Here is a 22,323-nt window from a genome sequence, read left to right as displayed (position 1 = left end):
ATATAATTGAAGAATTGTACACGTACCCGGCTACTTTCAACACCCTGTGCTGCACTGGTATATTTCCCTCTATTTTTCTTTTTTTTTTTTGCTGGCAGTTCCGTCAATACCCGCCAGCCTTTAAGAGACATCATGCAGCCAGGCATCTCGGCTTGCGGCCACACCATCCTGAACGCGCCCGATCTCGTCAGATCTCGGAAGCTAAACGGGGCAGGACCTGGTCAGTACATGAATGTGAGACCTCCTGGAAATACCTGGTGCTGCAAGCTTTTACGTCTCCTGGGTAACTTTATCGTAGCTCTTAATACTCTCTATCTGTCTGGAGGAGATATAATTGAAGTATTGTACACGTACCCGGCTACTTTCAAAACCCATTACTGCACTGATATTTTTCCCTCCATTTTTCTTTTTCTTTTTTTTTTTTTTTTTTTTTTTGCTGGAAGTTCCGTCAATACCCGCCAGCCATTAAGAGACATCATGTAGCCAGGCCTGTCGGCTTGCGGCCACACCGTCCTGAATGCGCCCGATCTCGTCAGATCTCGGAAGCTAAACGGGGCAGGGCCTGGTCAGTACTTGGATGGGAGACCTCCTAGAAATACCAGGTGCTGCAAGCTTTTTACGTCTCCTGGGTAACTTCATCGTAGCTCTTAATACTCTCTTTCTGTCTGGAGGAGATATAATTGAAGAATTGTACACGTACTAGGCTACTTTCAACACCCTTTGCTGCACTGATATTTTTCCCTCCATTTTTCTTTTTATTTTATTTTTTTGCTGGAAGTTCCGTCAATATCCGCCAGCCTTTAAGAGACATCATGCAGCCAGGCCTCTTGGCTTGTAGTCACACCGTCCAGAACGCGCCCGATCATATCAGATTTCGGAAGCTAAACGGGGCAGGGCCTGCTCAGTACTTGGATGGGAGACCTCCTGGAAATACCAGGTGCTGCAAGCTTTTTACGTCTCCTGGGTAACTTCATCGTAGCTCTTAATTCTCTCTTTCTGTCTCCAGGAGATATAATTGAAGAATTGTACACGTACCCGGCTACTTTCAACACCCTTTGCTGCACTGGTATATTTCCCTCTATTTTTCTTTTTTTTTTTTGCTGGCAGTTCCGTCAATACCCGCCAGCCTTTAAGAGACATCATGCAGCCAGGCATCTCGGCTTGCGGCCACACCATCCTGAACGCGCCCGATCTCGTCAGATCTCGGAAGCTAAACGGGGCAGGACCTGGTCAGTACATGAATGTGAGACCTCCTGGAAATACCTCGTGCTGCAAGCTTTTACGTCTCCTGGGTAACTTTATCGTAGCTCTTAATACTCTCTATCTGTCTGGAGGAGTTATAATTGAAGTATTGTACACGTACCCAGCTACTGTCAACACCCTTTGCTGCACTGATATTTTTCCATCCATTTTTTTTTTTTTTTTTGCTGGAAATTCCGTCAATACCCGCCAGCCTTTAAGAGACATCATGCAGCCAGGCATCTCGGCTTGCGGCCACACCATCCTGAACTCGCCCGATCTCGTCAGATCTTGGAAGCTAAACGGGGCAGGACCTGGTCGGTACATGAATGTGAGACCTCCTGGAAATACCTGGTGCTGCAAGCTTTTACGTCTCCTGGGTAACTTTATCGTAGCTCTTAATACTCTCTATCTGTCTGGAGGAGATATATATGAAGTATTGTACACGTACCCAGCTACTGTCAACACCCTTTGCTGCACTGATATTTTTCCATCCATTTTTCTTTTTTTTTTTTTTTTTTGCTGGAAGTTCCGTCAATACCCGCCAACCTTTAAGAGACATCATGCAGCCAGGCCTCTCGGCTTGCGGCCACACCGTCCTGAATGCGCCCGATCTCGTCAGATCTCGCAAGCTAAACGGGGCAGGGCCTGGTCAGTACTTGGATGGGAGACCTCCTAGAAATACCAGGTGCTGCAAGCCTTTTACGTCTCCTGGGTAACTTCATCGTAGCTCTTAATACTCTCTTTCTGTCTCCAGGAGATATAATTGAAGAATTGTACACGTACTAGGCTACTTTCAACACCCTTTGCTGCACTGATATTTTTCCCTCCATTTTTCTTTTTATTTTATTTTTTTGCTGGAAGTTCCGTCAATATCCGCCAGCCTTTAAGAGACATCATGCAGCCAGGCCTCTTGGCTTGTAGTCACACCGTCCTGAACGCGCCCGATCATATCAGATTTCGGAAGCTAAACGGGGCAGTGCCTGGTCAGTACTTGGATGTGTGACCTCCTGGAAATACCAGGTGCTGCAAGCTTTTTACGTCTCCTGGGTAACTTCATCGTAGCTCTTAATACTCTCTTTCTTTCTCCAGGAGATATAATTGAAGAATTGTACACGTACCCGGCTACTTTCAACACCCTGTGCTGCACTGGTATATTTCCCTCTATTTTTTTTTTTTTTTTTTGCTGGCAGTTCCGTCAATACCCGCCAGCCTTTAAGAGACATCATGCAGCCAGGCATCTCGGCTTGCGGCCACACCATCCTGAACGCGCCCGATCTCGTCAGATCTCGGAAGCTAAACGGGGCAGGACCTGGTCAGTACATGAATGTGAGACCTCCTGGAAATACCTGGTGCTGCAAGCTTTTACGTCTCTTGGGTAACTTTATCGTAGCTCTTAATACTCTCTATCTGTCTGGAGGAGATATAATTGAAGAATTGTACACGTACCCAGCTACTGTCAACACCATTTGCTGCACTGATATTTTTCCCTCCATTTTTCTTTTTTCTTTTGTTTTTTGCTGGAAGTTCCATCAATACCCGCCAGCCTTTAAGACACATCATGCCGCCAGGCCTCTTGGCTTGCAGCCACACCGTCCTGAACGCCCCCGATCTCATCAGATCTTGGAATTTAAACGGGGCAGGGCCTGGTCAGTACTTGGATGGGTGACCTCCTAGAAATGCCAGGTGCTGCAAGCTTTTTACGTCTCCTGGGTAACTTCATCGTAGCTCTTAATACTCTCTTTCTGTCCGGAGGAGATATAATTGAAGAATTGTACACATACCCGGCTACTTTCAAAACCCATTACTGCACTGATATTTTTCCCTCCATTCTTCTTTTTCTTTTTTTTTTTTTTTTTTTTTTTTGCTGGAAGTTCTGTCAATACCCGCCAGCCATTAAGAGATATCATGCAGCCAGGCCTCTCGGCTTGCGGCCACACCGTCCTGAACGCGCCCGATCTCGTCAGATCTCAGAATTTAAACGGGGCAGGGCCTGGTCAGTACTTTTATGGGTGACCTTCTGGAAATACCAGGTGCTGCCAGCTTTTTACATCTCCTGGGGAACTTCATCGTAGCTCTTAATACTCTCTTTCTGTCTGGAGAATATATAATTGAAGAATTGTACACGTACCCGGCTACTTTCAACACCCTTTGCTGCACTGGTATTTTTCCCTCTATTTTTCTTTTTTTTTTTTTTTTTTTTTGCTGGCAGTTCCGTCAATACCCACCAGCCTTTAAGAGACATCATGCAGCCAGGCCTCTTGGCTTGCGGCCACATTGTCCTGAACGCGCCTGATCTCGTTAGATCTCAGAAGCTAAACGGGGCAGGACCTGGTCAGTACTTGGATGGGAGACCTCCAGGAAATACCTGGTGCTGCAAGCTTTTTACGTCTCCTGGGAAACTTAATCGTAGCTCTTAATACTCTCTATCTGTCTGGAGGAGATATAATTCAAGTATTGTACACGTACCCGGCTACTTTCAACACCCTTTGCTGCACTGGTATTTCTCCCTCCATTTCTCTTTTTTTTATTGCTGGCAGTTCCGTCAATACCCGCCAGCCTTTAAGAGACATCATGCAGCCAGGCATCTCGGCTTGCGGCCACACCGTCCTGAACGCGTCCGATCTCGTAAGATCTCGGAAACTGAGTGGGGCAGGGCCTGGTCAGTACTTGGATGGGTGTCCTCCTGGAAATACCAGGTGCTGCAAGCTTTTTACGTCTCCTGGGTAACTTCATCGTAGCTCTTAATACTCTCTTTCAGTCTGGAGGAGATATAATTGAAGAATTGTACACGTACCTGGCTACTTTCAACACCCTTTGCTGCACTGATATTTTTACCACCATTTCTCTTTTTTTTTATTTGCTGGACGTTCCGTCAAAACCCGCCAACCATTAAGAGACATCATGCAGCCAGGCCTCTTGGCTTGCAGCCACACCGTCCTGAACGCCCCCGATCTCATCAGATCTTGGAATTTAAACGGGGCAGGGCCTGGTCAGTACTTGGATGGGTGACCTCCTAGGAATGCCAGGTTCTGCAAGCTTTTTACGTCTCCTGGGTAACTTCATCGTAGCTCTTAATACTCTCTTTCTGTCCGGAGGAGATATAATTGAAGAATTGTACACGTACCCGGCTACTTTCAAAACCCATTACTGCACTGATATTTTTCCCTCCATTTTTCTTTTTCTTTTTTTTTTTTTTTTTTTTTTTGCTGGAAGTTCTGTCAATACCCGCCAGCCATTAAGAGACATCATGCAGCCAGGCCTCTCGGCTTGCGGCCACACCGTCCTGAACGCGCCCGATCTCGTCAGATCTCAGAATTTAAACGGGGCAGGGCCTGGTCAGTACTTTTATGGGTGACCTTCTGGAAATACGAGGTGCTGCAAACTTTTTACGTCTCCTGGGTAACTTCATCGTAGCTCTTAATTCTCTCTTTCTGTCTGGAGGAGATATAATTGAAGAGTTGTACACGTACCCGGCTACTTTCAACAGCCTTAGCTGCACTGATATTTTTCCCTCCATTTCTCTTTTTTTTTTTGCTGGCTGTTCCATCAATACCCGCCAGCCTTTAAGAGACATCATGCCGCCAGGCATATTTGGCTTGCGGCCACACCGTCCTGAACGCGCCCGATCTCGTCAGATCTCGGAAGCCAAACGGGGCAGGGCCTGGTCAGTACTTGGATGGGTTTCCTCCTGGAAATACCAGATGCTGCAAGCTTTTTACGTCTCCTGTGTAACTTCATCGTAGCTCTTAATACTCTCTTTCAATCTGGAGGAGATATAATTGAAGAATTGTACACGTACCTGGCTACTTTCAACACCCTTTGCTGCACTGATATTTTTACCACCATTTCTCTTTTTTTTTATTTGCTGGCAGTTCCGTCAATACCCGCCAGCCTTTAAGAGACATCATGCAGCCAGGATCTCGGCTTGTGGCCACACCGTCCTGAATGCGCCCGATCTCGTAAGATCTCGGAAGCTAAACGGGGCAGGGCCTGGTCAGTACTTGGATGGCTGACCTCCTAGAAATACCAGGTGCTGCAAGCTTTTTACGTCTCCTGGGTAACTTCATCGTAGCTCTTAATACTCTCTTTCTGTCTGCAGGAGATATAATTGAAGAATTGTACACGTACCCGGCTACTTTCAACACCCTTTGCTGCACTGGTATTTCTCCCTCCATTTCTCTTTTTTTTTTTTGCTGGATGTTCCGTCAAAACCCGCCAACCATTAAGAGACATCATGCAGCCCGGCCTCTTGGCTTGCGGCCACACCATCCTGAACGCGCCCGATCTCGTCAGATCTCGGAATTTAAACGGGGCAGGACCTGGTCAGTACTTGAATGTGAGACCTCCTGGAAATACCTGGTGCTGCAAGCTTTTTACGTCTCCTGGGTAACTTCATCGTAGCTCTTAATACTCTCTTTCTGTCTGGAGGAGATATAATTGAAGTATTGTACACGTACCCAGTTACTTTCAACACCCTTTCCTGCACTGATATTTTTCCCTCCATTTTTCTTTTTTTTTTTTTTTTTTTTTTGGATGTTCCATCAATACCCGCCAGCCTTTAAGAGACATCATGCAGCCAGGCCTCTTGGCTTGTGGCCACACAGTCCCGATCTCGTCAGATCACGGAAGCTAAACGGGGCAGGGCCTGGTCAGTACTTGAATGGGAGACCTCCTAGAAATACCAGGTGCTGCAAGGTTTTTACGTCTCCTGGGTAACTTCATCGTAGCTCTTAATACTCTCTTTCTGTCTGCAGGAGATATAATTGAAGAATTGTACACGTACCCTGCTACTTTCAACACGCTTTGCTGCACTGATATTTTTCCCTCCATTTTTCTATTTTTTTTTTTTTTTTTTCTTGCTGGAAGTTCCATCAATTCCCTCCAGCGTTTAAGAGACATCATGCAGCCAGGCCTCTTGGCTTGCAACCACACCGTCCTGAACGCGCCCCATCTCGTCAGATCTCGGAAGCTAAACAGGGCAGGGCCTGGTCATTACTTGAATGTGGGACCTCCTGGAAATACCTGGTGCTGCAAGCTTTTTACGTCTCCTGGGTAACTTTATCGTAGCTCTTAACACTCTCTTTCTGTCTGGAGGAGATATAATTGAAGAATTGTTCACGTAACCGGCTACATTCAACACCCTTTGCTGCACTGATATTTTTCCCTCCATTTTTCTATTTATTTTTTTCTTTTTTTTTTGCTGGAAGTTCCGTCAATACCCGCCAGTCTTTAAGAGACATCATGCAGCCAGGACTCTCGGCTTGTGGCCACACCGTACTGAATGCGCCTGATCTCGTCAGATCTCGGAAACTAAACGGGGCAGGGCCTGGTCAGTACTTGGATGGGAGACCTCCTGGAAATACCAGGTGCTGCAAGCCTTTTACGTCTCCTGGGTAACTTCATCGTAGCTCTTAATACTCTCTATCTGTCTGGAGGTGTTATAATTGAGGAATTGTACACGTACCCTGCTACTTTCAACAGCCTTTGCTGCACTGATATTTTTCCCTCCATTTTTCTTATTTTTTTTTTTTTTTGCTGGAAGTTCTGTCAATACCCTCCAGCCTTTAAGAGACATCATGCAGCCAGGCCGCTTGGCTTGCGGCCACACCGTCCTGAACGCGCCCGATCTTGTCAGATCTTGGAAGCAAAACGGGGCAGGGCCTGGTCAGTACTTGGATGGGAGACCTCCTGGAAAAACCAGGTACTGAAAGCTTTTTACGTCTCCTGGGTAACTTCATCGTAGCTCTTAATGCTCTCTTACAGTCTGGAGGAGATATAATTGAAGAATTGTACACGTACCCGGCTACTTTCAACACCCTTTGCTGCACAGATATATTTCCCTCCATTTTTCTTTATTCTTTTCTTTTTTGCTGGAAGTTCCGTCAATACCCTCCAGCCTTTAAGAGACTTCATGCAGCCAGGCCTCTTGGCTTGCGGCCACACCGTCCTGAACGCGCCCGATCTCGTCAGATCTCGGAAGCTGAACGGGGCAGGGCCTGGTCAGTACTTGGATGGGTGACCTCCTGGAAATACCAGGTGCTGCAAGCTTTTTTCGTCACTTGGGTAACTTCATCGTAGCTCTTAATACTCTCTTTCAGTCTGGTGGAGATATAATTGAAGTATTGTTCACATACCCGGCTACTTTCAACACCCTTTGCTGCACTGATATTTTTCACTCCATTTTTCTTTTTTCTTTTTTTTTTTGCTGGAAGTTCCGTCAATACCCGCCAGCCTTTAAGAGACATCATGCAGCCAGGCCTCTTGGTTTGCGGCCACACCGTCCTGAACGCGCCCGATCTCGTCAGATCTCGGAAGCTAAACGGGGCAGGGCCTGGTCAGTACTTAGATGGGAGACCTCCTGGAAATACCTGGTGCTGCAAGCTTTTTACATCACTTGGGTAACTTCATCGTAGCTCTTAATACTCTCTTTCTGTCTGGAGGAGATATAATTGAAGAATTGTACACGTACCCGGCTACTTTCAACAACCTCTCCTGCACTGATATTTTTCCCTCCATTTTTCTATTTTTTTTTTTTTTTTTTTTGCTGGAAATTCCGTCAATACCCGCCAGCCGTTAAGAGACATCAGGCAGCCAGGAATCTCGGCTTGCGGCCACACCGTCCTGAACGCGCTCGATCTCGTCAGATCTCGGAAGCTAAACGGGGCAGGACCTGGTCAGTACTTGAATGTGAGACCTCCTGGAAATACCTGGTGCTGCAAGCTTTTACGTCTCCTGGGTAACTTTATCGTAGCTCTTAATACTCTCTTTCTGTCTGGAGGAGATATAATTGAAGTATTGTACACGTACCCAGCTACTGTCAACACCCTTTGCTGCACTGATATTTTTCCATCCATCTTTTTATTTTTATTTTTATTTTATTTTTCTGCTGGAAGTTCCGTCAATACCCGCCAACCTTTAAGAGACATCATGCAGCCAGGCGTCTTGGCTTGTGGCCACACCGTCCTGAATGCACCCGATCTCGTCAGATCTCGGAAGCTAAACGGGGCAGGGCCTGGTCAGTACTTAGATGGGAGACCTCCTGGAAATACCAGGTGCTGCAAGCTTTTTACATCACTTGGGTAACTTCATCGTAGCTCTTAATACTCTCTTACAGTCTGGAGGAGATATAATTGAAGAATTGTACACGTACCCGGCTACTTTCAACACCCTTTGCTGCACTGATATATTTCCCTCCATTTTTCTTTTTTCTTTTATTTTTTGCTGGAAGTTCCGTCAATACCCTCCAGCCTTTAAGAGACTTCATGCAGCCAGGCCTCTTGGCTTGCGGCCACACCGTCCTGAACGCGCCCGATCTCGTCAGATCTCGGAAGCTGAACGGGGCAGGGCCTGGTCAGTACTTGGATGGGTGACCTCCTGGAAATACCAGGTGCTGCAAGCTTTTTTCGTCACTTGGGTAACTTCATCGTAGCTCTTAATACTCTCTTTCAGTCTGGAGGAGATATAATTGAAGTATTGTTCACATACCCGGCTACTTTCAACACCCTTTGCTGCACTGATATTTTTCACTCCATTTTTCTTTTTTCTTTTTTTTTTTGCTGGAAGTTCCGTCAATACCCGCCAGCCTTTAAGAGACATCATGCAGCCAGGCCTCTTGGTTTGCGGCCACACCGTCCTGAACGCGCCCGATCTCGTCAGATCTCGGAAGCTAAATGGGGCAGGGCCTGGTCAGTACTTGGATGGGAGACCTCCTGGAAATACCAGGTGCTGCAAGCTTCTTACGTCTCCTGGGTAACTTCATCATAGCTCTTAATACTCTCTTTCTGTCTGGAGGAGATATAATTGAAGAATTGTACACGTACCCGGCTACTTTCAACTCCCTTTGCTGCACTGAAATTTTTCACTCCATTTTTCTTATTTCTTTTTTTTTTGCTGGCAGTTCCGTCAATACCCGCCAGCCTTTAAGAGACATCATGCAGCCAGGCCTCTTGGTTTGCGGCCACACCGTCCTGAACGCGCCCAATCTCATCAGATCTCGGAAGCTAAACGGGGCAGTGTCTATTCTGTACTTGGATGGGAGACCTCCTGGAAATACCAGGTGCTGCAAGCTTCTTACGTCTCCTGGGTAACTTCATCATAGCTCTTAATACTCTCTTTCTGTCTGGAGGAGATATAATTGAAGAATTGTACACGTACCCGGCTACTTTCAACTCCCTTTGCTGCACTGATATTTTTCCCTCCATTTTTCTTTTTTCTTCTTTATTTTGCTGGAAGTTCTGTCAATATCCTCCAGCCTTTAAGAGACATCATGCAGCCAGGCATCTCGGCTTGTGGCCACACCATCCTGAATGCGCACGATCTCGTCAGATCTCGGAAGCTAAACGGGGCAGGGCCTGGTCAGTACTTAGATGGGAGACCTCCTGGAGATACCAGGTGCTGCAAGCTTTTTACATCACTTGGGTAACTTCATCGTAGCTCTTAATACTCGCTTTCTGTCTGGAGGAGATATAATTGAAGTATTGTACACGTACCCAGCTACATTTAACACCCTTTGCTGCACTGATATTTTTCCCTCCATTTTTCTTATTTCTTTTTTTTTTGCTGGAACTTCCGTCAATACCCGCCAGCCTTTAAGAGACTTCATACATCCAGGCCTCTTGGCTTGCGGCCACACCGTCCTGAACGCTTCCGATCTCGTCAGATCTCGGAAGCTGAACGGGGCAGGGCCTGGTCAGTATTTGGATGGGTGACCTCCTGGAAATACCAGGTGCTGCAAGCTTTTTTCGTCACTTGGGTAACTTCATCGTAGCTCTTAATACTCTCTTTCTGTCTGGAGGTGTTATAATTGAGGATTTGTACACGTACCCGGCTACTTTCAACACCATTTGCTGCACTGGTATTTTTCCCTCCATTTTTCTTTTTTTTGCTGGAAGTTCCGTCAATACCCGCCAGCCTTTAAGAGACATCATGCAGCCAGGCTTTTTGGCTTGCGGCCACACCGTCCTGAACGCGCCCGATCTTGTCAGATCTAGGAAGCAAAACGTGGCAGGACCTGGTCAGTATTTGGATTGGTGACCTCCTGGAAAAACTAGGTACTGCAAACTTTTTACGTCTCCTGGGTAACTTCATCGTAGCTCTTAATACTCTCTTTCTGTCAGGAGAAGATACAATTGAAGAAATGTACACGTACCCGGCAACTTTCAACACCCTTTGCTGCACTGATATTTTTCCCTCCATTTTTCTTTTTTCTTTTTTTTTTTGCTGGAAGGTCCGTCAAAACCCGCCCGCCTTTAAGAGACATCATGCTGCCAGGCGTCTCGGCTTGCGGCCACGCCGTCCTGAACGCGACTGATCTCATCAGATCTCGGAAGCTATACAGGGCAGGGCCTGGTCAGTACTTGGATGGGTGACCTCCTGGTAATACCAGGTGCTGCAAGCTTTATACGTCTCCTGGGTAACATCATCGTAGATCTTAATACTCTCTTTCTGTCTGGAGGAGATATAATTGAAGAAATGTACACGTACCCGGCTACTTTCAACACCCTTTGCTGAACTGATATTTTTCCCTCCATTTTTCTTTTTTTATTTGCTGGAAGTTCCGTCAACACCCGTCAGCCTTTAAGAGACATTATGCAGCCAGGCCTCTCGGCTTGCGGCTACACCGTCCTGGACGCACCCCGTCTCGTCAGATCTCGGAAGCTAAACGGGGCATGGCCTGGTCAGTACTTGGATGGGAGATCTCCTAGAAATACCAGGTGCTGCAAGCTTTTTACGTCTCCTGGGTAACTTCATCGTAGCTCTTAATACTCTCTTTCTGTCTGGAGGAGATATAATTGAAGAATTGTACACGTTCCCGGCTACTTTCAACACCCTTTCCTGCACTGTTATTTTTCCCTCCATTTTTTTATTTTTTTATTTTTTATTTTTTGCTGGAAATTCCGTCAATACCCGCCAGCCTTTAAGAGACATCATGCAGCCAGGCATCTCGGCTTGCGGCCACACCGTCCTGAACGTGCCCGGTCTCGTCAGACCTTGGAAACTAAACGGGCCAGGGCCTGGTTAGTACTTGGATGGGTGACCTCCAGGAAATACCAGGTGATGCAAGCTTTTTACGTCTCCTGGGTATCTTCATCGTAGCTCTTAATACTCTTTATCTGTCTGGAGGAGATATAATTGAAGTATTGTACACTTTGTCTTAGGGACAGTCTGGCTAGCAGTGACTGAGTGGTTGACAGACGACAAGCAACGGAATGTACGTGCTCTGTGATGTCATAGGAGTCAGCTGAGAGAGGCTCGTGATGTCATCGCTGAGCTGTCTGTCTGTCTGTCTGTCTCTCTCTCTCTCTCTCTCTCTTCCTCTGAATTCAATTCATTTGTATTGTCAAAGCAATTGGACATACATACATATATATATATATATATATATATACATACATACATACATCCATACATGCTAGAAAGTCATTACTATGTTATCTTAAAGGCTAACTAAGCAGAACATATATCATTATAGAACAGAGTTCATAGGTCAACACATGGTTTTAGGGAACAGGCACGTAGGTCATACCGTTTGACAATGTCTCCAAGGTTCTCATCGTAAATAACAAACAGAAATCAAACTATCTTCTGGGCTGACCTTCTAGCTTGACCGTATCTTTCTTAAGTATACAAGAGAGAAAAACAGGTGTAAGAAAATAATATCTAATTTTCCTTCTACACATATATACATACATACATACATATGTAGCGTTATGTTGGGTGTATTTGGATAAGAGCATTTGGGCTCTGAGCTGAAGCACTGATCTAAAGAAGACCTCTCCCCCCCCAAAGTTATCAGATTTCCTTAGCTCATCAGCTTAGAACTGGTTTGCATCAAAGTGACAGTTTTGGGGAGGATGGCACCGAGAAGAGGCCAAATAGTTTGGAATTCTGCTATGAGATGTCTGGAGAAAGGGGCCTGTAGGTGATAAAAACTCTTTGAAGTGGATGAGAGCCGAAATCCCGACATAGAGCTACGAACCCAGGCCAACCGGCATTTCCAAAAGATGGCATGGATTGACATCAGTCATAAATAAAGCCTCCCTCCAATAGGACACTGGGGGCTGAAACCGAAATCCAATCTCAAGAACTCAGGGACCAATCACCTACTGATCTGACAGACTATAAGGAACAGCGGACAGTCTTTCTCTCTCTCTCTCTCTCACCTGAACCAGAAACTCGCTGCCACAGCTCAACCTGTAGCTCTGTTGCCAGAACCGGAATCAGAAACCAACCAAGTCTTTGCCGGCAACAGAAGAGTTAAACTATGAGAAGGAGATTGAGCGAAGAATTATTTTAAAGGACTTTATTAAATAAATAACTTCACAGACCCACCTGATCAGTGGAGTTTTACAGCTGGACAATTGACTAAGTCGACTGAATACGAAAGTGTCAGTCACTTAAATAGCTATTTGAGTCTTAAGAAACTTGACCCTTGGAACAAACAGGGCCCTGCTTTCCTCAAAGACTTCGTCTTCAAGTAACTACGGTGGAACCATGCTTACAAAGAAGATTTTGTGCACAACCTTGGAGCCTTCAAACCAATGGAAAATCTGTTTGGAAACGACTCTACATTCCCGAAACCCCAACTTCCAGGTGCATCGACTGAGTGGAAGTTCTTGGACAAAGCCGAACCGGACTGCCTTTGTTCCAAATAACACGGACCTCGTGCCGTGTGCTGTTATCTGAGCCCGAAGCCAGAGAGGCCTCTCTGCGACGAAGTTCACATAAGTTTAACAGTTTGGAGTTTGTGATTCATGACATTTGAGAAATCAATTAGAAATGTTAATCTGTGATTCATAACTCTAGAATGTGTAATATCATTTAGTTTTCTTAAATATAAATGTGAGTTGCATTAAACTGTTTTGTTGATAATTTTAGAAATAAAATCTGTCAACGCCGAGAAATATCTTCTCATTCCTGTTTAACTGTTTAGTCTGAAATTGACACAAGTTAATAGACATTAGATTATTGGTGGCCCTGCCTATCCTTAATCATTGAATAATAATCAGTTAAGGGAAATTGTGGTAACAAATAGGATCTTTCTCGGCACCTAAACGTAAATGAGACTGATATATATATAACGAGAAGTTACCTGACATAAATACTAACCTGCGTAGTTATTTAATGTCTGACTAATAATACTAACGAGAGACTCACCTTCGTCTTACTAACCGGTATTGTAGTCAATGTGTTTATAACCTTTTTTGTTTAACGATTTGTTAAACGGAATGTACGTGCTCTGTGATGTCATAGCAGTAAGCTGAGAGAGGCTCGTCATGTCATCGCTGAGCTGGCTGGCTGGCTCTCTGTGTGTGTGTGTGTGTGTGTGTCTCTCTCTGTCTGTCTGTCTGTCTGTCTCTCTCTCTCTCTCTTACTCTCTCTCTCTCCCTCTCAATTCAATTCATTTGTATTGTCAAAGCAATTGGACATGCATACATACATACATACATATATATGGAAAATAAACAATATGTGTACATCTCTTTCTGCATTAGTGGTGCCCTCACAGATGTGCAAGTTACATGACAGACAGACAGACAGACACACACACACTTTCACACACAGACAGACAGACACAGACACACACAGAAACACACACACATACTTTGACAGACAGACAGACAGACACACGCATATTATGGGTCTTTGTTGGGTAGTGAAATGGGTAGCATCAGTCGCAGTGTGGGTAATGTCAGGGAGCCAATCATAGTCCCCGTTATTTGCATATCGTCACTTAAAGAAGACTGGATAGGGAGATATAAATAGCAATGGGGAGACTCTTGTACTTGGTGTGGCTCTATCCATATAGTGGGGCCAGCAGGTGCAGCAATAGAAGCTCAGCCTGGGGAGACTGGATTTAGCATTTCCTCTCCATTTTGATAACTATCCATAATCATTTCTGCAAAATACTTCTATGATACCTATGTATGTTTTTTACTTGTACTATATTATACTATCAAGTATCAGTGTACACATACAATGTGACCTGTTACATTAATACAGAGGCCACGGAAGGCCAGATCACTAATAGCCACTGTCCCCTGATATTACACTTTTTTACAATCACTTTGGCACTCATTTCAGAACCTTGATGTCATTTTTCAAAACTCTAGACACTAAACTCACACCCGATGATCAAAATGCACATTTTTCAAAACTCTAACACTTTTTTACAATTGCTTGGATACAATACACATCAACCTCAGATCATTTGTTCATTGAACTAAAATGACACAACTTAACATCAAAGTATTACCATTTCAAAATGCAATTCACACATTACATCTGAGATCACTGTCTATTCATTTCATTACAAAGATCTAACTATCAATTGATACAGCTGCTCAAAATGATAAGTGACTGTTGCATTACTCTTAATGCATAATTTTATGGAAACTGACAAACAATATTCCATGTTTCGATCATGAAAGTTTCAGGATAATGAGATCCATTGACATCAATAAACGAGGAGCATGAACCAGTTGGACTACATTATCTATGGATGTAATATTTCATCATCATTCATCATCATGTAGCACTTTTCCACACCATGTTTGCAGTGTGGAAGGTAAGTTAGAAATTCTTTCTCTAATACCTGTTTTTCTCTCTTGTATACTTAAGAAAGATAAGGTCAAGCTAGAAGGTCAGGCCAGAAGGTAGTTTGATTTCTGTTTGTTATTTACGATGAGAATCTTGGAGACAATGTCAAACAGTATGATTGAAGTGCCTGCTCCCTAATCCATGTGTTGATCTATGAACTCTGTCCTATAATGATATAAATTCTGCTTAGCTAACTTTTAAGATAACATAGTAATGACTTTCTGATTATAACCAGCTCTTTGATTTTTGTGTATAAAAGCTCTGACTGTTAAAATGAAGGCAGAGCGACTTTGGGATCTACTTGAGTCACTGTTCCTCTCCACGCTGCGTGTATTAAAGGCATTGCAACTAACGCTCCAACCTGGTTGAAGATGATTGTTCTTCCACATCAGATTTGACATTACTGTATGTATGCAGGCCCTTGTAATTGCTTTTCCAATACTGCCAACTGGTTATTGATGATTGATTTCACATTGTGGTACGAGTATCGAGTGAATTGAGTGCTATCCACCCCAGCAACACAGTGATAACATGGAGCCGGCAAGTCATCCAGGTCACAATAGAGGTCAAGCAGTGGGAGGAGGAAGACGTGGTGGTCAAAGGAATGGAAGGGGACATGCACCCCTTCTGAGAGGTGGTCGTGGGCCTCGTCATAGAGGAGGGCTTAGGCCTCACCAGAGAGGCAGCCATGGGCCTCATTTGAGAGGTGTTGGGGGAACGTGGTAGAGGACAAGGCCACGGACCAGACAGCGGCAGCAACAGCAAATAGTGTCCAGTGAAATCCGAGAAATAGTTGTAGAGCATGTTGTAAATCATGGCATGACCATGACTGAGGCAGCTACAATGATTCAATCAAACCTCAGAATCAACTCAGGATCAACTGTGGCCTCAATCATCAGAAATGTCCGTACTGAGAAGCGGCAAGTCTTCAGCATGCACTAAACATTAGGCTACTCTCAATTGTCAAATGACTGTATACTGCATACCAATGTGTAGCACAGAGTATAGTGTGCCTTTTGAAAGAAATGCAGACAGAGTGAAGCAGCTGATGACTGAGTATGTTCAGGTATGTTCAGTTTCAAGATGCCTCTTGTGAAAAATGGTTGTGAGAACCTGAACCTGAACACAGGGCTGATGGAAATTCAGAAGTACAGTAATCAATCCTTTGTTTTACACTAAGCCAGGTGAGGAACACTGCAGTTGACATTTTACTGTAGTTTTGTTCTTTTTTGTAGCTAATTATTGTTGCATGGATTCAAAGAAACCTATGGTGTGATTTGATTGTATTGCATCAATACATTTCAGATTTTGTTCAATGATTCCACTGTGTCTGTAGTATTCTCTCTACTAGTCCTTTTACAGTGATGTATTTATGTGTAGTACCATAATGAAACATGTATCACATATTTTGTACTACAATATTTAATGATTGTACGAACAACTACACAGTGAAACTATCGGTATCTTCTGTGTGGGTGATCTAAATAAATGTTACTATGGTATTTCATGATAAATGAATTATTTGAACCAACAAGTCTGCAAGTGCAAGGTTTCTTTAAAGATATGAATGCACAATGCAATGTTTTGAACATTGGACAGCCTGTGTTACAAGTGATGACCGTTTTGAGTTTTGTGTCTAGAGTTTTGAAAAATGACATCAAGGTTCTGAAATTAGTGACAAAGTGATTGTAAAAAACTGTATATTCATCCTATTTAATGTGCTCTTTTAAAATGTACTTTTCTTTTTTATGTTGCCATTTCTGTTCTACCAATGTTTCAGTTGTTAGCCAAAGATTGACAGAGTACATCTCATACACACAGGCCAGACAGCAAGGATTTCTTTTTGAAATTCAATTACAAATGCTGCATGAACTCATCAATACGATTAGAGCTCCTGAAAGCAATATAACTAACTCACTCTACAGCATCTCATTAGCAGTGAAAAGAAACCAAGAAAGTTGGGACAGTCGACTGTTTACCACTATGTAACATCACCTTTTCTTTTAATAACACTTATTAAGCACTTGGGCACTGAAGACACCACTTGGTTAAGTTTAGCAAGTGGGATTTCCCCCCATTCATCCATTATGCATTTCCTCAGCTGCGCAACTGCACAGGGCCTTCGTTGTCTTAATTTGCACTTCATAGTGCGCCACACATTCTCAATTCGGAGACAGGTCAGGACTGCAGGCAGGCCATGCTAGCACCCGCACTCTCTGCCTACGCAACCATGCGCTTGTAATCTGGGCAGAATGTGGTTTGGCGTTATCCTGCTGAAAAATGCAGGGACGTCCCTGGAAAAGACGATGTCTGGATGGCAGCATATGTTGCTCCAAAATGTGTACATCTCTTTCTGCAAAAATGGTGCCCTCACAGATGTGCGAGTTACATGACAGACAGACACTCATACACACTGTCACACCCACACACACACACACACTTTCACAGACAGACACACGCACACACACTCACTTTCACACAGAGACAGACACACAAACACAGAGACAGACACACACACACTCACTTTCACACAGAGACACACAAACACATACACTTTCACACAGACACACACACACATACATACATACATACATACATATATAAGGAAAAGAAACAATACATTTAAAAATCACAAAAAGATGTAATAAAGTACAGAAAATCTAAATGTAATAAAATGTGATCTTTAATACACACAAATATGTATGGCTGGTCGGATGCGTCTTGGACTCGGGTTCCTCTTCATTACGTATAATGCTTTTGCCTTTTGCTATAGCTTTCCGTGGAGGGGATCGTGGGTGAGTTTGTACCATTCTTGGGAGGCTCTGCCTTGTTGGGGCGGAGCTGTGATCCAGGTGAACAGCAGATCGGACATAGGTGGGCATGTGGGCGGAGGAGGAAGGCCGGTCAAGCAAATAAGCTTGCTAAGGTACGCAGCAGCAGCAAGCAGCCCCACCATCCAGTCAGCCAGCCAGTCTGGCTGGCAGTGACTGAGTGGTTGACAGACGGCAAGCAACGGAATGTACGTGCTCTGTGATGTCATAGGAGTCACCTGAGAGAGATGTTTGTGATGTCATCGCTGAGCTGGCTGGCTCTGTGTGTCTTGCTGGCTGTGTGTGTGTGTGTGAGAGAGAGAGAGACTTTTTGACTTTTATCAGACTTCATTGCCTGTTTGCAACACGCAATAATTCATACAAAAGAAAATAAATAAATAAATAAAAAATAGTGTTCCCCTTTGTTTGTCTCCCCCCAACAAGCATTAACTCCGCCACTGATCTGTACACTTTTAAAGAAAGCAACCCAATACACACAACAAAACAACCATCAAATACTAAACCCTATAAATGAATTACATAATAAAAACCAACTCCCCGTCATACAATTCACAAAGGGCATCATTAATACACCAGACCTGTTCAAAACTCTCCAAATCATTCATCAGCCTGTAATAGTTAAACTCTAGTCTGACTCTGCACTTGACCAGCATGGCAAACACTCTCACTGCATCCTCACTGCCCTCCCCACACACTCTGTTCTTCCTAGTCTTATAGACGGCCATTTTAGCCTGGCCCAGCAAGAAGTTTACCAGCTGGTCCACATGTTTGGTCTTTCTGGTGTATCGCGCCCCTAAAATAAAAACCTTTGTGTTAAAAATCAGGTTAAGATCAGTAAAAAGACGAGTTAAAAGACTAAAAATGGGTGACAACCGAGAGCAAGTGCTGAAACAGTGAAACACGGTCTCTCTCTGAGCACAGAATGGGCAGGCGTCGGACACAGCAGGGTTAAGAACAGTAATAAAAGAATTGACAGCAATAATGGTGTGTAACACCCTCCACTGCAGATTGCCAGCTCTCTTATTGAGGGGGGCTTGTACAGGCTTCTCCAGGCGGGCGCAGTGTCTTCCCCCAGCCCCAGCCTGTAAAGTAATTTTAGGAATCACAAAGAAACAGTTGAAAGTGCTAAATAAGTATTTTGATGCACCACATTAATTTAGGAAATTTACATGTTGTTTTTCATCAGCTTCTGTATCTGATGGCTCCACATCACTGGCTGGATTGACAGCAACGACACTCTAAAAAAAGAAGTGTTAAGTTTGAGCATTCAGGACTTGTTTTGAAGATCCTGAATATCACTGGTCCACAATTTATCTGTGAAACTATGGGTTAATCTCCATATACAAAATACTTTTCACACACACTTTAAATTTACAACTAAATTTACATGTTGATGTCTTTCGTCAGCTTCTGTATTTGATGGCTCAATATAACTGGTTGCATTAACAGCAACGGCACACTACAAGAAAATAACATTATATTTAAACATTCAGGACTGGTTTAGCATCACCTCGAATATCCCTAGCCCTTGAGGTCGATTGTTATTGTGGTCTTCAAGACCAGTGCTTCTCAACCTTAGTCCTGGAGGAGGCCCACTGTCTGCTGATTTTCATTACAACAACATTGTAGGTTATATCAGTGACTGTGGTCCTAAAGTACCCCTATGCCTGCTGTTTTTTTTCCAGTTGAGCTCTTAATTACCTAATTGGCTTAACTGAAGCCATTTAACCCTTTTCCCAGGTCTTTGGTTGTTGATGAGTTACAAAGAGCTGGATTGTGGCCCGCCATGACTGGAAGTGAAGAACACTCACTCTAGGCCTTTAACTTAATGTTCATATGTAGGGGCCTATCCATCTGATTTGTTTTTGCACATTTATTAACAGAAAAATTGATGGTACGTGAAATCATCTGAGCTGAAAAACATAATGTTCCACCAATAATAAAATAAATGTATTAATTAAAATTATAGAGATAATAGAATGTTCACAGATTATTAGTTCAGAAAATAAAATATTTTTTCATATCTTAAATAGAATTAACACTCAAATCAGTTGTAGGGTAAACAAGGTCTATTTTTTGGATTGATTTTATAATTATACATGTATGGCTGCATGAAGCTTACCTGAGAATCTGATATTTTAGTAACTTTGTTGCTTCTTGTTGGGTAGTCCACGTTTGCCGCCGTTCTTTTTCTGTAAATGTAAATCAAAAGGCAATAATTACATACTGTAATTAAAATACAAAAAGTATAAACATTGTATTATTATTTTTGTATCCTGTTTCTCCATCTCGATGCTGTTCTTTTTGGAATTGCATATCTAGGTTTACTTAAATACTGTTTATAAGATTGTAAACTCATCATCCAAATTTCTTCATTTGCCAAACTTTATGTAGTGCGCTTGCAGTTTCAGAAGAAGAAAAAAAACTGTAACAGATGGGATATGTAGTACTTTATACTCGAGTGGTCTATGCGATTACACCCTGTTGGTGTTATTAAGAACGCCAAGTACCAGAATGCAGAGCGGGACTGTTTTTTGTGCCGTGACTTGTCGGGGGAAAAACGGACGAGAAGGTGAAGGTAGTATGGCGGTGATGCACGCGTTGGTGAAGTGGGAAAGCGGGGTCGACAAAGACTCTTACAGCGTGATTCCCACTGCTTGCTTTCGCAATTTTGATTTATTCAGCATTGCTGATGATGACGAAGAGACGACTCGAAACTTCAGAGCAGAGTGGAGAGACACGAACAAACCTCCAAAAGGTGGATGGCCTGTCCATGAAGCGCAGATCATTATGACTGGTAACAATGTTTATTTAAAAAAAAAACATTAAAGTCTTTACATGCTATTTGATATATACAATCACAGTATATTTGAAATGAATGTTTAAGTTATTAATGTGTTGTACGTCTAACATACTCTTATAACATGGTAGGTGGTGGTGAGGGCGCTAAAAACTCGTCATACTTGACTGGCATTTGTAAGAACGATTTATTGTGTGTTGTGCTTTACAATAAAATCCCCCAAATCACAAAATAAATTAAACCAGATATAATTTAACTTCAGTTTTGATTCAGTGTTGGCTGTTCATCTTAATTTGTATGGTCAAAGCACAGTATTTTTATGACAAATAAATATAATCCCCAAATATCTGTGGACATAATGCAGGGTTTTATTTATTTTATTTTTATTTTAGGAAAAGAAGGCGAACTAAGAAGAAAACTTAATGACCTAACAAAAATGCCCTGTCCTAAAATGAAGAGAGTACCTAAACCAAACAAAAAACTTCAAATTTCAGATGATAGTGACCTTGATGAACCACAGTTACCGGTGAGATAATTACTGCAAATATTAAATAAATGTATTGCAGGATTGTTTTTTTTTAATCATATTCATATATATATATATATATATATTTTAATTTTAAACTCTTTTCCTCTCTGAATACAGCACAAAATAAGAAAGAAAACCGATGGAGCTTCAAGAATTAGATCCCGTCATATTCTACAGACATTTAAAGAGTCCAGTGAAGTTGAGCTACAGCAAAACGTTAAGCAGCTCGAAAAGGAAAACACAAGACTTAAAAATGAAAACCAATGTCTTCGAAACCGTATGGTTGATGGTAAGTTTTTTTATTTATAGCAAATAATTCCTTACCTTGATAAATGTTATTCTTCAGTAATTTAGATTCCAGAGTAATGTATTATAGTTGATCATACTGAAGTAATCTAGAACCACAATACAGACTCTTAATGTGCACTGTCTAATAGTTTAATAATACTGATTATTAAATAAAGTTTTTCAACATAACTTCATAATCCTACATTAATGACTATATGCATTACATTAGACCTGGAAATTCTTGTATTTTATCTTTTTTATTTTTTTCGTAGCTAATGTTAATGACCCACAAAAAGGTCAGTTTGCCAATAACATAGAGCAAGTCTCTCAAGTATAATTGCAGGCATTGATGGTTTTGTTTTCACTTTGCATTAAATATATTACTAGAAATGATTATCATTTAATACTAAGGTTTTTTTCTCCAGAGATTCCAGACCTTTTGGACAATCTGAAAAAAATTGTAACAAAAGCCACATTTATCAGCAATAAAGACAAAAGTGTGTCACCATCAAGTGGTTCTGACAGCCCCACAGCAAATTGTTCTGAATCTGACAAAGAATCACCAAAACAGGTATAACACTCTTGGTCTACAATATTACAAAGACAAGGTAAAAATATATATATTGAAAACAAATATTGGTTGTAAACAATCTAATGATGCTACATTATCAGTTATATTCATAGTTATAGTTGATAATAAGAATGTAATTGAATTATGGGTGTCACAGATTCACTGACTTTATTATGTCTGTAAATTAATAAACTTAGAATTGAGACATACTGTGGTCTTTAATAACACATTTCTGTAACAAAATCACAGCCTTACTGATAATGTATTCCACTTAACATAATATAAGAATAGTTTGGGGATAAACTTGTTTTTTATTTACCATTGTCTTTTAGGTGGAAATATTCCCAGGCACTGGAGTTTACATTGACAAACTGTCCTGGATCCTTGCAGAGAGGTGCAGCACGAATACGTCATATGCAAGAACCCTGACGGTTGCTGTCTTTGACTTTCCAACATTACTAAA

General features: G+C 42.6%; 9 non-coding genes and 25 pseudogenes across 9 annotated transcripts; all 34 read left to right on the top strand.

The window, feature by feature from the left end:
* Window positions 1-150: 150 nt before the first annotated feature.
* LOC136734847 (uncharacterized) lies at window positions 151-269 on the top strand (annotated as a pseudogene).
* Window positions 270-495: 226 nt separating this feature from the next.
* Window positions 496-614, top strand: LOC136734950 (5S ribosomal RNA). The gene has a single exon (XR_010810709.1). It is a non-coding gene; the product is annotated as a 5S ribosomal RNA (ribosomal RNA).
* Window positions 615-830: 216 nt separating this feature from the next.
* LOC136734933 (uncharacterized) lies at window positions 831-949 on the top strand (annotated as a pseudogene).
* Window positions 950-1,159: 210 nt separating this feature from the next.
* On the top strand, window positions 1,160-1,278 carry LOC136734987 (uncharacterized; annotated as a pseudogene).
* A 208-nt stretch (window positions 1,279-1,486) lies between these two features.
* Window positions 1,487-1,605, top strand: LOC136735035 (uncharacterized; annotated as a pseudogene).
* A 215-nt stretch (window positions 1,606-1,820) lies between these two features.
* On the top strand, window positions 1,821-1,939 carry LOC136734681 (5S ribosomal RNA). The gene has a single exon (XR_010810657.1). It is a non-coding gene; the product is annotated as a 5S ribosomal RNA (ribosomal RNA).
* A 216-nt stretch (window positions 1,940-2,155) lies between these two features.
* On the top strand, window positions 2,156-2,274 carry LOC136735017 (uncharacterized; annotated as a pseudogene).
* Window positions 2,275-2,484: 210 nt separating this feature from the next.
* On the top strand, window positions 2,485-2,603 carry LOC136734845 (uncharacterized; annotated as a pseudogene).
* Window positions 2,604-2,818: 215 nt separating this feature from the next.
* LOC136734781 (uncharacterized) lies at window positions 2,819-2,937 on the top strand (annotated as a pseudogene).
* Window positions 2,938-3,165: 228 nt separating this feature from the next.
* On the top strand, window positions 3,166-3,284 carry LOC136734907 (uncharacterized; annotated as a pseudogene).
* A 219-nt stretch (window positions 3,285-3,503) lies between these two features.
* LOC136734785 (uncharacterized) lies at window positions 3,504-3,622 on the top strand (annotated as a pseudogene).
* A 209-nt stretch (window positions 3,623-3,831) lies between these two features.
* On the top strand, window positions 3,832-3,950 carry LOC136734944 (uncharacterized; annotated as a pseudogene).
* A 211-nt stretch (window positions 3,951-4,161) lies between these two features.
* On the top strand, window positions 4,162-4,280 carry LOC136734795 (uncharacterized; annotated as a pseudogene).
* Window positions 4,281-4,507: 227 nt separating this feature from the next.
* LOC136735010 (uncharacterized) lies at window positions 4,508-4,626 on the top strand (annotated as a pseudogene).
* Window positions 4,627-4,836: 210 nt separating this feature from the next.
* On the top strand, window positions 4,837-4,955 carry LOC136734776 (uncharacterized; annotated as a pseudogene).
* Window positions 4,956-5,165: 210 nt separating this feature from the next.
* On the top strand, window positions 5,166-5,284 carry LOC136734715 (uncharacterized; annotated as a pseudogene).
* A 210-nt stretch (window positions 5,285-5,494) lies between these two features.
* Window positions 5,495-5,613, top strand: LOC136734859 (uncharacterized; annotated as a pseudogene).
* Window positions 5,614-6,160: 547 nt separating this feature from the next.
* Window positions 6,161-6,279, top strand: LOC136735045 (uncharacterized; annotated as a pseudogene).
* Window positions 6,280-6,501: 222 nt separating this feature from the next.
* LOC136734784 (uncharacterized) lies at window positions 6,502-6,620 on the top strand (annotated as a pseudogene).
* Window positions 6,621-6,836: 216 nt separating this feature from the next.
* On the top strand, window positions 6,837-6,955 carry LOC136734992 (uncharacterized; annotated as a pseudogene).
* Window positions 6,956-7,171: 216 nt separating this feature from the next.
* LOC136734604 (5S ribosomal RNA) lies at window positions 7,172-7,290 on the top strand. The gene has a single exon (XR_010810580.1). It is a non-coding gene; the product is annotated as a 5S ribosomal RNA (ribosomal RNA).
* Window positions 7,291-7,506: 216 nt separating this feature from the next.
* On the top strand, window positions 7,507-7,625 carry LOC136734550 (5S ribosomal RNA). The gene has a single exon (XR_010810526.1). It is a non-coding gene; the product is annotated as a 5S ribosomal RNA (ribosomal RNA).
* A 220-nt stretch (window positions 7,626-7,845) lies between these two features.
* On the top strand, window positions 7,846-7,964 carry LOC136734797 (uncharacterized; annotated as a pseudogene).
* Window positions 7,965-8,187: 223 nt separating this feature from the next.
* Window positions 8,188-8,306, top strand: LOC136734794 (5S ribosomal RNA). The gene has a single exon (XR_010810694.1). It is a non-coding gene; the product is annotated as a 5S ribosomal RNA (ribosomal RNA).
* Window positions 8,307-8,522: 216 nt separating this feature from the next.
* On the top strand, window positions 8,523-8,641 carry LOC136734603 (5S ribosomal RNA). The gene has a single exon (XR_010810579.1). It is a non-coding gene; the product is annotated as a 5S ribosomal RNA (ribosomal RNA).
* Window positions 8,642-8,857: 216 nt separating this feature from the next.
* LOC136734607 (5S ribosomal RNA) lies at window positions 8,858-8,976 on the top strand. The gene has a single exon (XR_010810583.1). It is a non-coding gene; the product is annotated as a 5S ribosomal RNA (ribosomal RNA).
* Window positions 8,977-9,191: 215 nt separating this feature from the next.
* On the top strand, window positions 9,192-9,310 carry LOC136735051 (uncharacterized; annotated as a pseudogene).
* Window positions 9,311-9,526: 216 nt separating this feature from the next.
* On the top strand, window positions 9,527-9,645 carry LOC136734773 (uncharacterized; annotated as a pseudogene).
* A 215-nt stretch (window positions 9,646-9,860) lies between these two features.
* On the top strand, window positions 9,861-9,979 carry LOC136734641 (5S ribosomal RNA). Its single transcript, XR_010810617.1, has one exon. It is a non-coding gene; the product is annotated as a 5S ribosomal RNA (ribosomal RNA).
* Window positions 9,980-10,185: 206 nt separating this feature from the next.
* On the top strand, window positions 10,186-10,304 carry LOC136734548 (uncharacterized; annotated as a pseudogene).
* Window positions 10,305-10,520: 216 nt separating this feature from the next.
* On the top strand, window positions 10,521-10,639 carry LOC136734818 (uncharacterized; annotated as a pseudogene).
* A 209-nt stretch (window positions 10,640-10,848) lies between these two features.
* LOC136735016 (uncharacterized) lies at window positions 10,849-10,967 on the top strand (annotated as a pseudogene).
* Window positions 10,968-11,188: 221 nt separating this feature from the next.
* LOC136734876 (uncharacterized) lies at window positions 11,189-11,307 on the top strand (annotated as a pseudogene).
* Window positions 11,308-17,564: 6,257 nt separating this feature from the next.
* On the top strand, window positions 17,565-17,679 carry LOC136734568 (U5 spliceosomal RNA). Its single transcript, XR_010810544.1, has one exon. It is a non-coding gene; the product is annotated as a U5 spliceosomal RNA (small nuclear RNA).
* Window positions 17,680-22,323: the final 4,644 nt, after the last annotated feature.

The sequence above is a fragment of the Amia ocellicauda genome, unplaced genomic scaffold, assembly GCF_036373705.1.
Source record: "Amia ocellicauda isolate fAmiCal2 unplaced genomic scaffold, fAmiCal2.hap1 HAP1_SCAFFOLD_40, whole genome shotgun sequence".
Lineage (NCBI taxonomy): Eukaryota > Metazoa > Chordata > Actinopteri > Amiiformes > Amiidae > Amia > Amia ocellicauda.
The sequence above is the reverse complement of the archived record's forward strand: the minus strand, read 5'-3'. Positions and strand labels throughout refer to the sequence as shown.